At 42.8% G+C, this 9,832-nt stretch overlaps 1 long non-coding RNA gene across 1 annotated transcript in view; it reads right to left on the bottom strand.

Moving 5' to 3' along the window:
- LOC109316218 overlaps positions 1-7,954 on the bottom strand; it is a 9,725-nt gene extending 1,771 nt beyond the window's left edge. The window contains exons 1-2 of the long non-coding RNA XR_002102762.1: positions 5,714-7,954; positions 5,183-5,189 (exon numbers count right to left, since the gene is read on the bottom strand). This is a non-coding gene — a long non-coding RNA (uncharacterized LOC109316218). The remainder of the gene's footprint in view (positions 1-5,182; positions 5,190-5,713) is intronic.
- Positions 7,955-9,832: the final 1,878 nt, after the last annotated feature.

The raw sequence follows: 9,832 nt of genomic DNA, 5'->3' as shown, positions 1-9,832 counted from the left end.
GTGATCTGGTCATAGAAGGCCACCAGGTTGGTCTGACAGGACCTGCCTCTAATGAACCCGTGTTGGTTGCCCCTAAGCATAATCTCCCTTGCTGGCCCCTCATGGACATGCGCCAGAATAATTTTCTCAAAAAGCTTGCCCAGGATTGAGATAAGATTAACTGGTCTATAGTTTCCCGGGTCATATGAATATGTTGGCTTTGTCATCTGGTATGAATATATATTCGCAATCTGGTTCAGATTAAAACTTGTCTTTATTTTTGTCTTTCATCACTGTGTACAACTTTCCTTTAGTTTCAGGCAGAAGCTGTCTTTTTGTATCGTTCTTTTCTTTTTTTTTTTACCTCATCTATAATATCAACTTAGTAACTCAACTTATATAATGCTCTTACGTTATCACTATTAACTTGGATGAACAGAACTTAGTATTCTTGAGCAAAGTCTCTTCCTTTCTTGCTCGCTTGTTCTTCTCATCTCATTATGGTCTTCTATCTTCAAATCTCTCTATATACACTCTACTTATCTGGGTAACTTATGAATCTACCTTTTATATACTGTACTTGGATGATGTCCTGAATCCTCTTGAAGGGTACTCAGACACTGAGTCAAATTCACACTCTTCTTTTTTTGTTTACTTTCCAGGCAGGCGGCATATTTGTCTCCTCCAGAATCTGCCCCTCTCTTCATAGCTCCGTTCTGCCCCAGAGCTGAGAGGCTTTCAGGTAAGCGGTGGATCCCTCAAGGATCCTCTTTCTTCCTTCTTTTCTCCTGTCTCCGCTTTTTTTTTCCTTTTAAACCCCTTTGTTGCTGCCTCACTCCGATCTCAGAGCTTCCATTCTAATATGGTAATGGCTCTGGAAGCGGCATTCCCTGGGTCTTTTCGCCATGTCCATGCTCACTCCTTCACAACAGATGATACTAAATTATTCAAAGTAGCCAAATCCGAAGCTGATGGACAGGAACTGCAGAAAGATCTCAGAATAAGTGAGTGGACAAACAAATCCATCTGGTAGATGAATTTCAGTGTTGACAAGTGAAAAGTAATGCACCTGTGGGAAAATAACTTCAACTATTATGTACATAATAGTTCTGAACTAATTATTATGACTCAGGAAAGAGAGGTTGAAGTCACTGTAAATCATTCTCTAAAAACATCTGCTCAATGTGCAGTGGACAACAAAAAAAGCCAATATAATGTTAGGCATCATTAAGGGAACTAAAAACAAAACAGAGAACATCACAATGCTATTATGCAAATACATGGTAGATCCACATCTTGAATACTGTGTGCAGTCCTGGTCTCTGCATCTTAAAAAGGTTGTAGTAGGATTGGAGAGAGTACAGAGAAAGGCAACCAAAATAATCAGGGGTATGGAGCAGTTGCCATACCAGGAGAAACTAAAAAGGCTAAGATTCTTCCATTTGGAAAGGAGAAGACTAGCGGAGAGTAACAGGAATAGGGAGGTCTCTTGTGTGTGGGTAACCTGTCTCACCCTCACCTGCCAGCCTTGATGGATTGTTGGAAAGATATAGTGGGCAAGGCTGCCTTAGGTCTGTGGCCCTGATGTTGGGGTCTAAGTACATGGCTCCACCATCCCCTATACCATGTCCGTCTCCACCCTCAGATCTTAATAGTACTGGTCGGTCACTAGATATTTTAATTAGGGCTTGAGAAGATCTTGTTTGCCCTCTGGACCTACATGTTCAGTTAAAGACGATTACCAGTATCCGTATCTTCTTCCCTGTCTCTATTAAGCCAAAAAGGAAGGTAGTAATTTAAATTCAAGAGTTGTCATCACTCATTATATCAAACCGAATCAGCAATGCACAATGAGGAATCGGTATCTTCTCATCAAGCTTCTTCTTTCTGGGATTCCCTTTTGCAAGACAGTTTCTTAGGCCCTGCCTGCAATGTCCCAGGGCCCCTTCACTACAATCTAGGCTGTCGTAAGCTGCAGAATTACTGGTTGTGCTTGACCACCTGGCAGTTCTCTCCACTGTGGTCCCTTTCTCATCAGGGGTGCCTTTTCACAGTTATTGCTCACAGCGTGGGTATAACCCCATTCCTGCCCACAATTGGGTCCTCTCTTTACCTGAGGGCTACTGCCGATCGTCATTTATAGTCCTCCCCCAGCTAGGTTTGGCTTTTTACTTACGGTTTCTGCCTCAAACTGTTACTTTCAGTTTCTTTTCTGTCTTGCAGGTCCGGTGAGTCTGGTGTCATAAGCGCCCTGTGAAGCTCTTGCAAGCCTTGCCCAGCATCCTCTGCTGAACCTGCTGCTCTGGTGACACCCCCCACCCCCCAATCTCCACACCAGCACTGGAAAGTACTGACTCTGTCCCTCTTTTGGTCTCGGGGTCTGTATACTCCCTGAGGTTGAGAGTCCTCCCTGCCTCTTCAGAATCCTGGCACCCCTTTTAAACTTTGCGCGCACCTGACATTATCTTTCTCCATCCAGTTAAAAGTGGCCATGCTTGAGTTCATTTTTTTCTCACTGCTTGTCTCCTGATGTCGGCTCATCTGCCAGGTAAGTGTAGCAAGGGTGGATTCTGCCTCCCTGCCACAGGGGGATGCAAGAGAGGCCTATAAAAATCATAATGGGTGTGGACAAAGTGAACAGGGAACTGTTATTCACCAAGTCCCAGAATACTAGGACTACACCTAGTAGGAGACAGTTTAAAACTAAACAAAGAAAATAGTTTTTAACACAATGCATAGTTAACTTGTGGAATTCATTGCCATAGGAGGTGGTAGAAGCAGACAGCATAGCCAGATTCAAAAAGGGATTACACAAATTCATACTTGATAAATCTATTAATAGCTGTTGAAAAGAATAGTTAGAGATCTTTTCTCTAGTCTCTCTAAATTAGTAATTGGCAGATGCCAAGGAGGATAATGGATAAATCACTCTACTATCTGGTTTAATGCTCTCTATCTAAAGCATATACTCCTGTCACTGTAAGATACAGAATACTGGGTTAGATGAATCATTGGTCAGACCTTGTATGGCATTTAGTTTTTCCTACTCCTTCCCTCCTTCTGGCTGTGCTCTCTGCCCAATGGTGGCAGGGCAGGGTGGCATGGTACGCAGGGCTAAAGGCTCCAGAGCTGGGCAAATGGAGAGGGTGCAAGTAATCCCACAAAGTGTAGTGTAGCAGAGTACAGCAGGGCATGGGGATGCCCACTGGAAGTGTGGGTGGGGGGCATCACATGGGATGCTTGATGCAAGAACACTGGCACTGTAAGGAGGAGGGAGACTGCCGTAGTGTGGCACTATCTGAGCCCACAGTTTGCAGCTGGGGTTCATGTGAACCCCAGCCACCCAGAAGTTGGCCAGACCTGGTCTTTTATAATCAAAGGTAACTATTATTGCAAGGCATACTAATGGGCCTGTTTTTGGCTATTAAACTTCTATTTGTTTGTTCCAACAGCCTGATAATTTTACATGCATTTTTGTCTTGTACTTTGTTGGTGAATACTGGATTCTAAGTCTTTAACAGAGGCTTCTATTCTGGGTTTTGTACTCCTGGTAGGGTCATCCATGGTGGCAAGGTCAAGAGTGAAGTTTCAAGTTAATAGCAATCCAAAAATTAAAAAAAAAAAAAATCTTAAACAGCAGAGTAGGCAGATGAAGAAAGAATACTTCATAATGGCTGCAAAAGCAAATTAAGGCTGCAGAACAGAAACCTCTCCATCCATCCAGGTCTTCCTTGCCATTGGATTGTTTCCCTCCTGCAAAGTATCATGTGCTTACTGAAGCACAATGGCACCCCTAAGTTACAACACATGCAAACATTTTCTCTTTCAATAACTTTTTTATTTGCTGTGAAACTATTATCCTCATATCAAGGGACTGCTGCTACCACCATTGCCTATTTTACTCATGTATTCCTCAGCTCTTATCAGCTTCTTGCATCTGAAATGTTATGTAGCAGTAATCTGGCTCCATTTTGGTTAAAGTGGAGGATGTTCCCTTTGTTTAGGATTCCCAAAAAACATTCCCAGTGATTAACACAAGTAAACTGTTCTTTGCACCATCTTCTCAGTCACACAAAGATCTTTAAGTTCTCAGTTTGTGTGGATCTGTCTGAGGACCCTTTCTGAAAATGCAATGGAGTCTTCTATTTACCAATCAAAATTTTGCTTTCAGGTCCTGTGTCCTTTTGTCACTGATACCAGTATGTTCTATGGTAGGCTCCTCCCCAGCACTCATCAGAAGTCAGATTAGATATTCTCTAAAGCAGGAAGTCAATAACATTTTAGAACAGTGAGCCATCCTGGCTGCTTATCCCCTCCAGTCCCCCAGCCCTCCCTGCTCTGTGCCAAGGGCTGGTCTCCTGTGCCACCCTAATGCAACCTCCACTCACTTAGTGCTGCTGAAGAGAGTGTGTCTAATGTAAACTGAAAACAGCCAATTTGGTGGTGAGGGGGAGAGAAACATCAGGGGAGCACAAGAAACCAGCCCTCAGAACTGAACAGTCACATTTAAGGGACTGGTGTACAGGCTGCTGCATGTCATAAATACCTGTCTGCAGGCCATAGTTTGACAACCCTTGTTCTAGAAAATAGATTACTGTCTGTGGCTAAGGGGAACAGGACAGGACTGACGATCTCCAATTGCAGCAGGGGAAATTTAGGTTGGGTATTAGGAAGAACTTTCTGACTGTAGGGGTAGTTGAACATTGGAACAAGCTGACAAGATAGTGTAGGATTGCCAACCTTCAAAATTTGCAAGAGAAGGTTGAACAAACACTTGGCTGGGATAGCTTAGTCAGGGATAATCCTGTCTTGAGTACGGGACTGGACTAGAGGACCTCCTGAGGTTCCATTTAGCTCCATTTTATGATTTGTCTGGCACCTCTTGCTCTAAAGTGGCCTCATCTCTCCCAGCTATACAGTTTGTCCACTAAAAGACATCAATAAAAAATACTTGCTTTTCATATATTTCTGGAAGCAAAGCTACCCTGTAGGGATGTCTTGATTCTCGCCACATCCTCAACTACAGATGATCAGATCAGTCTCCTGACAATTCACTGATTGTACAGCTGGAAGGGACCTCAGAAAATCATCAGGTCCAGCCCCCTGCTCCAAGCAGGAAAGACAACTGGTGTAACCCCAGCAACGTGACTGTCCAGTGATGTATTCAAAGACCTAGCTCCTCAAATCCTTGGAGTTCTTTTACAAAGAAGCTACATCCAGTTTGACTAGTTGTTTAACTGCTGTTAACTATGGTAGGACCAGCCCTTGTTGACTCATTATAGTTACTGCTTCTCATCCAGAGGCTAGTTTTTACCCTCCAACAGACAGTAATTTATTTGCAGTGGGTTTGGATGTACATTTCTTCGAAGTAATTTAGATACATAAGGAGTGTGGCAGCTTGTATTTCAATGCCTGTGCCAGTTCCTGCTAAGACTTGGCTTTCACCAGCCAACCATCCAGGCATTGGCCTACTGCTGTCAGAGAGCAGCTACCACCCTAGGTATGTGGTAAATACTCCAAGGGGCTGGACAGGACAATTCTAGATTGATAAGAACTAGCTCAGACAAATCTCATTTATTTGATATGAAGACAACATGAAATCAAGCCTCTGAGTCACATGCGGGCCAGGAATCACAAACTCTCACAGCAAACAAATCAAATGTGAACATCTTTATGAATCTGTTCAAATTCCTCAAGTCTAAGATGCACCTCTACTTTTCTTTTTGCAGAGGACAGTGAAAAGGAAACACAATCCCCTCCATCAAATGGGATTTAAATCAGATCATTGCTATCTTTTAAGGAGAAATGGATTCAATTTGTTCTCCTAAAAACTAGTGAGAAGGAAGAATATCCAGTACACAGAGATCTAAATTAATTCTACATCAGTAGAAGTAGAGAGGAAGAAGAAAGGAGACACAAAAGACAGGAACAGAAAGACTGCTGACAATAGTTAACAGCTCTGGCTTATAATATCAAATCTGTTCTCTGGGAGGAGGTGAAGGTGGAGAACAGAGGAGGTTGTAAGGAGGCACTTCAAGCATTTGTTTAGGTCTTTTTGTTGCTGGGAACTTCTTCCAAAATAAGTCTCCAGAGCAGCCTGGTGCTTTCTCTGTAGTTAAAAAAGCTGGAATGGAGGAGTATTTGCATTGAAGTGGAAGGTTCACACTGACCTAAAAAACTGGCATTGACCCATACATTTTCTCTAGGATCCCAATCCCTTCCATCCTTTCATTAAAAAGGCAAAGCCCCATAAAAGGAAGATCTTAGGGTTCACTCTTTGCTTCAGAGGATAGATGGAAGGACTGGAGCTGTTGCCCTTACAGTCAAATAACTCTTCTCAATGGAATTAGCATCTCTGTTACGTTGTATTCTGGAGTGAATGATCAAGACTGGCATGTGTCCAATTCATTTGGATTATAGAACTGATTCTGTCTAGATGTTCAAGGGTCTGTGGCATTTTCCAGTTTGTGAAATATTTCAAACAAATCTAGCTTTCCACTTTATACTTACCCAAATCCCAGATGATCCGAAATTTAAGATGACCCCCCAAATAATTAGATTCTATACATGAAAAATGTATACATTTGTTATAATTTTCCAAGTAGAAAATCTAATTATTAGAGAATCATCTTTAAATTCATCCCCCTACTGCTGCAGTGAGGAAAGCAATGGAAGGGAGACAGGTGGGGGGGGAGGCAGACTATGGGGTGGGGACGGGCAGGTGGTGGAGGAGATCAAGTAAACTATTCCCATTCCTTGCCCCCCTACAGCCTTGCCCCCCCGCCCTCCAATCTCCCTCTTTTGCTGTTTACCTTTGTTCCTGGGCTGGAGCAGGGACAGAGCCTACCAGCACCAGGGCAAGGGTAGGTAGCAGAGGATGGGGTGGCAGGAAGGGAGGAAGAGCAGGGTGGTGGTAAGGCAGGCAGAGGCAGGGGTAGAGATGGGAGAGAGAGGCAATATAGGGGGCAAGGGGCTCGAGCTTACAGAGGAGGTGGGGTTGGAAGGCAGGTAGCTGTTACAGCTCTGGCACCAGACCTGGCCACAGGCTGGGGCCAGAGCCACAACTGCTGCCTGCCCACTCCACTCTCTCTCCTTCACCTCATACTTGATTCCAAGATGAGGGGCTTCCCCTCATAGTAAAATGGCAGGGAGGGAAAACTCATCTTGGAACTGAGTAAATATGATACACTGTTACAACGTTTTCCAATCAACACCTCACTATTCTGCTCCAAAACTTATAAATATTTTACCCTGAGGCTCACAGAGCTTGACAGAAGCTCAATACTAACAGCTCAACCTTTCTTTCCATCTGTTCAGAGGACAGGTCTTTCCATACCATTTCTGAAGCAGCTTAAAGATCATGGATATCGCACGAATGCTTCCTTGGTGCTTCTAGATGGGTCCCAGAGTCGCAAAGCTAGGTCATTTGGCTATCCTTGTCCACCACTAAATTATCATCTTTTTTGTTTTGTTTTTAACAGATGCCAGGAAAGAAAAGTAAACTCTGGGTCTCATATGGGTGGTGAAAGAATCCATGTTTCCTTGATATCAGATATATGGTATTCAAACAAGATGGCTTTTTTCCTACTATGATAGCTTCTGAAGACCATGTTATGAAAAACAGTGAAAAACAAGTTTCTAGCCTAGATAGATCATCTGCTTGATCAGTGTCTGCCCTCCTTCACTCCACCAGGTACTTCAGTTGGCTCCTGTCCTTAGTCAGGATTTCAAGGCCTAAATCCAGACTAACGGAGGGGAGGAGCACAGGAAGTGCTTAGAACAGCATTTTAGCTCTACACAGGTCTTTGGGTGGTCTGCACCAGGTTTAAGGGTCATGTTTATTCCAGAAAATACAAAACAAATCACCAATATGTTCCCAAGGCAGTAAGTAGCTTCAAAAGCTATATCGGGGTGGGCAATTATTTCAGGCAAAGGGCCGCTTACTGAGTTTTGGTAAGCCATTGAGGCCCGCATGACAGGCAGCCAGGGGCAGATAAATATTAATTTTCTAAATTTTTTTAGGGGCTCCGCGGGCCAAATGGAATGGCCTGGCGGGCCACATTTTGCACACCCCTCAGCTATATGCTAATGCAAAACTGATGACTTGAGCAGTGCTGCCTAGTACAGCCATGGAATGAGTCCTATATACATGGCAACTAGAGTGGTCCTCACTTACCATCCTCTCAAGTATATGAAAGGAGGGAAAGAAGACTTTCTGTCCTACTACCAAAACTGGCAGTGGTGGTAAGCAGGACCCTCAATATCAACTGTTAGTGTGCTGACAGTACCCTGTGCTGGTCCCAAGAGGACAAACCTTGGTATGGTTCAACTGAGACTACCAATTCTTATCTTATTACTTGGATTAGTTTTTATAACCCCTGTTCCTCAATGGGTTAGCTGCTTTGTTTTGTTCTCATTTTTCAACTTTACCTCTGCCAGCAGTGCCCCCTCCTTTTTCCTCCTTCCCTGCCCTTTGTAGTCTAATCACTGCTTTCTATTTAGAAGCTCTGCTTTCTGCAACTCTTTCACATCTGATGAAGCAAGCTGCTGCAACAGGTTTTGTAAGCATCTCTGATTTTGTTAGTTTATACAATGAAAATCTACCCTGCCTTCTGTCTCAGTGCAAAAAAGAAGTAGGATAGCTAAAGGTCAGATGTGGCCCTAGAACTGCTGTTCTTAGAACCCCTTGAAATTCTGAGTATGATAAATCCAATGCTAGAAAGTAAGCCTCGTACACCTGTATTGTTAGTGCTGATAGCACAGCAGCACTGGTAAGCTCCTTAAGACTTTCACTACAAGAAATGTTTTTCAAATTCTCTAATCATTCTCTCATTCTCATTTGAACCCCCTCAATTTTTCAACATCTTTGTTGAACTAATGACATGAAAACTGGACACTGGTGATAAACACAGGGACTATGTAACCACCCTACTTCTACTCAAGATTTCCCCAGTTAAAACACCTTAAGGCCACATTAGCCCTTTTGGCCAGGGAATCTCACCAGAAGCTCTGGTTCAAGTGACCTTGGGCCCCAAGTTCCAGATCTACAGCTTTCTGGACTAGAGATACCTGATTCTGTAAGCATAGCTTGAATACTTTTACCTAAGTAACCAGCCTTGCATTTTGTTTTACTGATACATATATATTGTGTTTGCACCCTATTTACCAAGTGATCCAGGTCGCTCTGTGAGCAATCTATTGTCTTCAATATCTATCACTCCCTCAACCATTGTATCAGGTGAAAACCTGAATCAACAGACATTTTGTTTTCTTCCAGGTCATTAAGAAAAATGTCAAATACCACAGGAAGAATAACTGATCCTTACAAGAACTCAATGGAAACACTCACTTGATGATACCCCCTCACAATTAGATTGAGACCTATCAGTTAGCCAGATTTTAATCCATTTAATGTGTGCCATATAGATTTGGTTTTGTTCTGATTTTCAGTCAAAATATGATGTAGTACCAGTCAAATGCCTTACATAAGTATAAGTAAAACAACAACACTATTACCTGCATTAACCAAATCAAACACCCTAAGTAAAGATATAAAGTTTAAAGTCTTATACTTATCTGCTCTGGTTTAACATATTCACTGGCAAAAGTAACAAATGCTGGCCAGGCTCTTTACACAGAAAGGCACACCATTCAGTTTAAATGGAGTTTGTTTTAATTCACTCATTTAGAGGCAACTGTCGTTATATCCTAGAGGGAGAGAATGCCAATGCACCACATTTTTCACTAGCGTGGGAAAGGAAACACTAATATATATATATATATACATATATACACACACATGCGTGTGTGTGTGCATGTCTGTGTGTGTGTGTGTGTGTGTGTGTGTGTGTGT

Source organism: Crocodylus porosus, unplaced genomic scaffold (genome assembly GCF_001723895.1).
Source record: "Crocodylus porosus isolate Cpor-Errol unplaced genomic scaffold, CroPor_comp1, whole genome shotgun sequence".
In the NCBI taxonomy this organism is placed as follows: domain Eukaryota; kingdom Metazoa; phylum Chordata; order Crocodylia; family Crocodylidae; genus Crocodylus; species Crocodylus porosus.
This window is presented reverse-complemented; position numbering and strand designations above follow the sequence as displayed.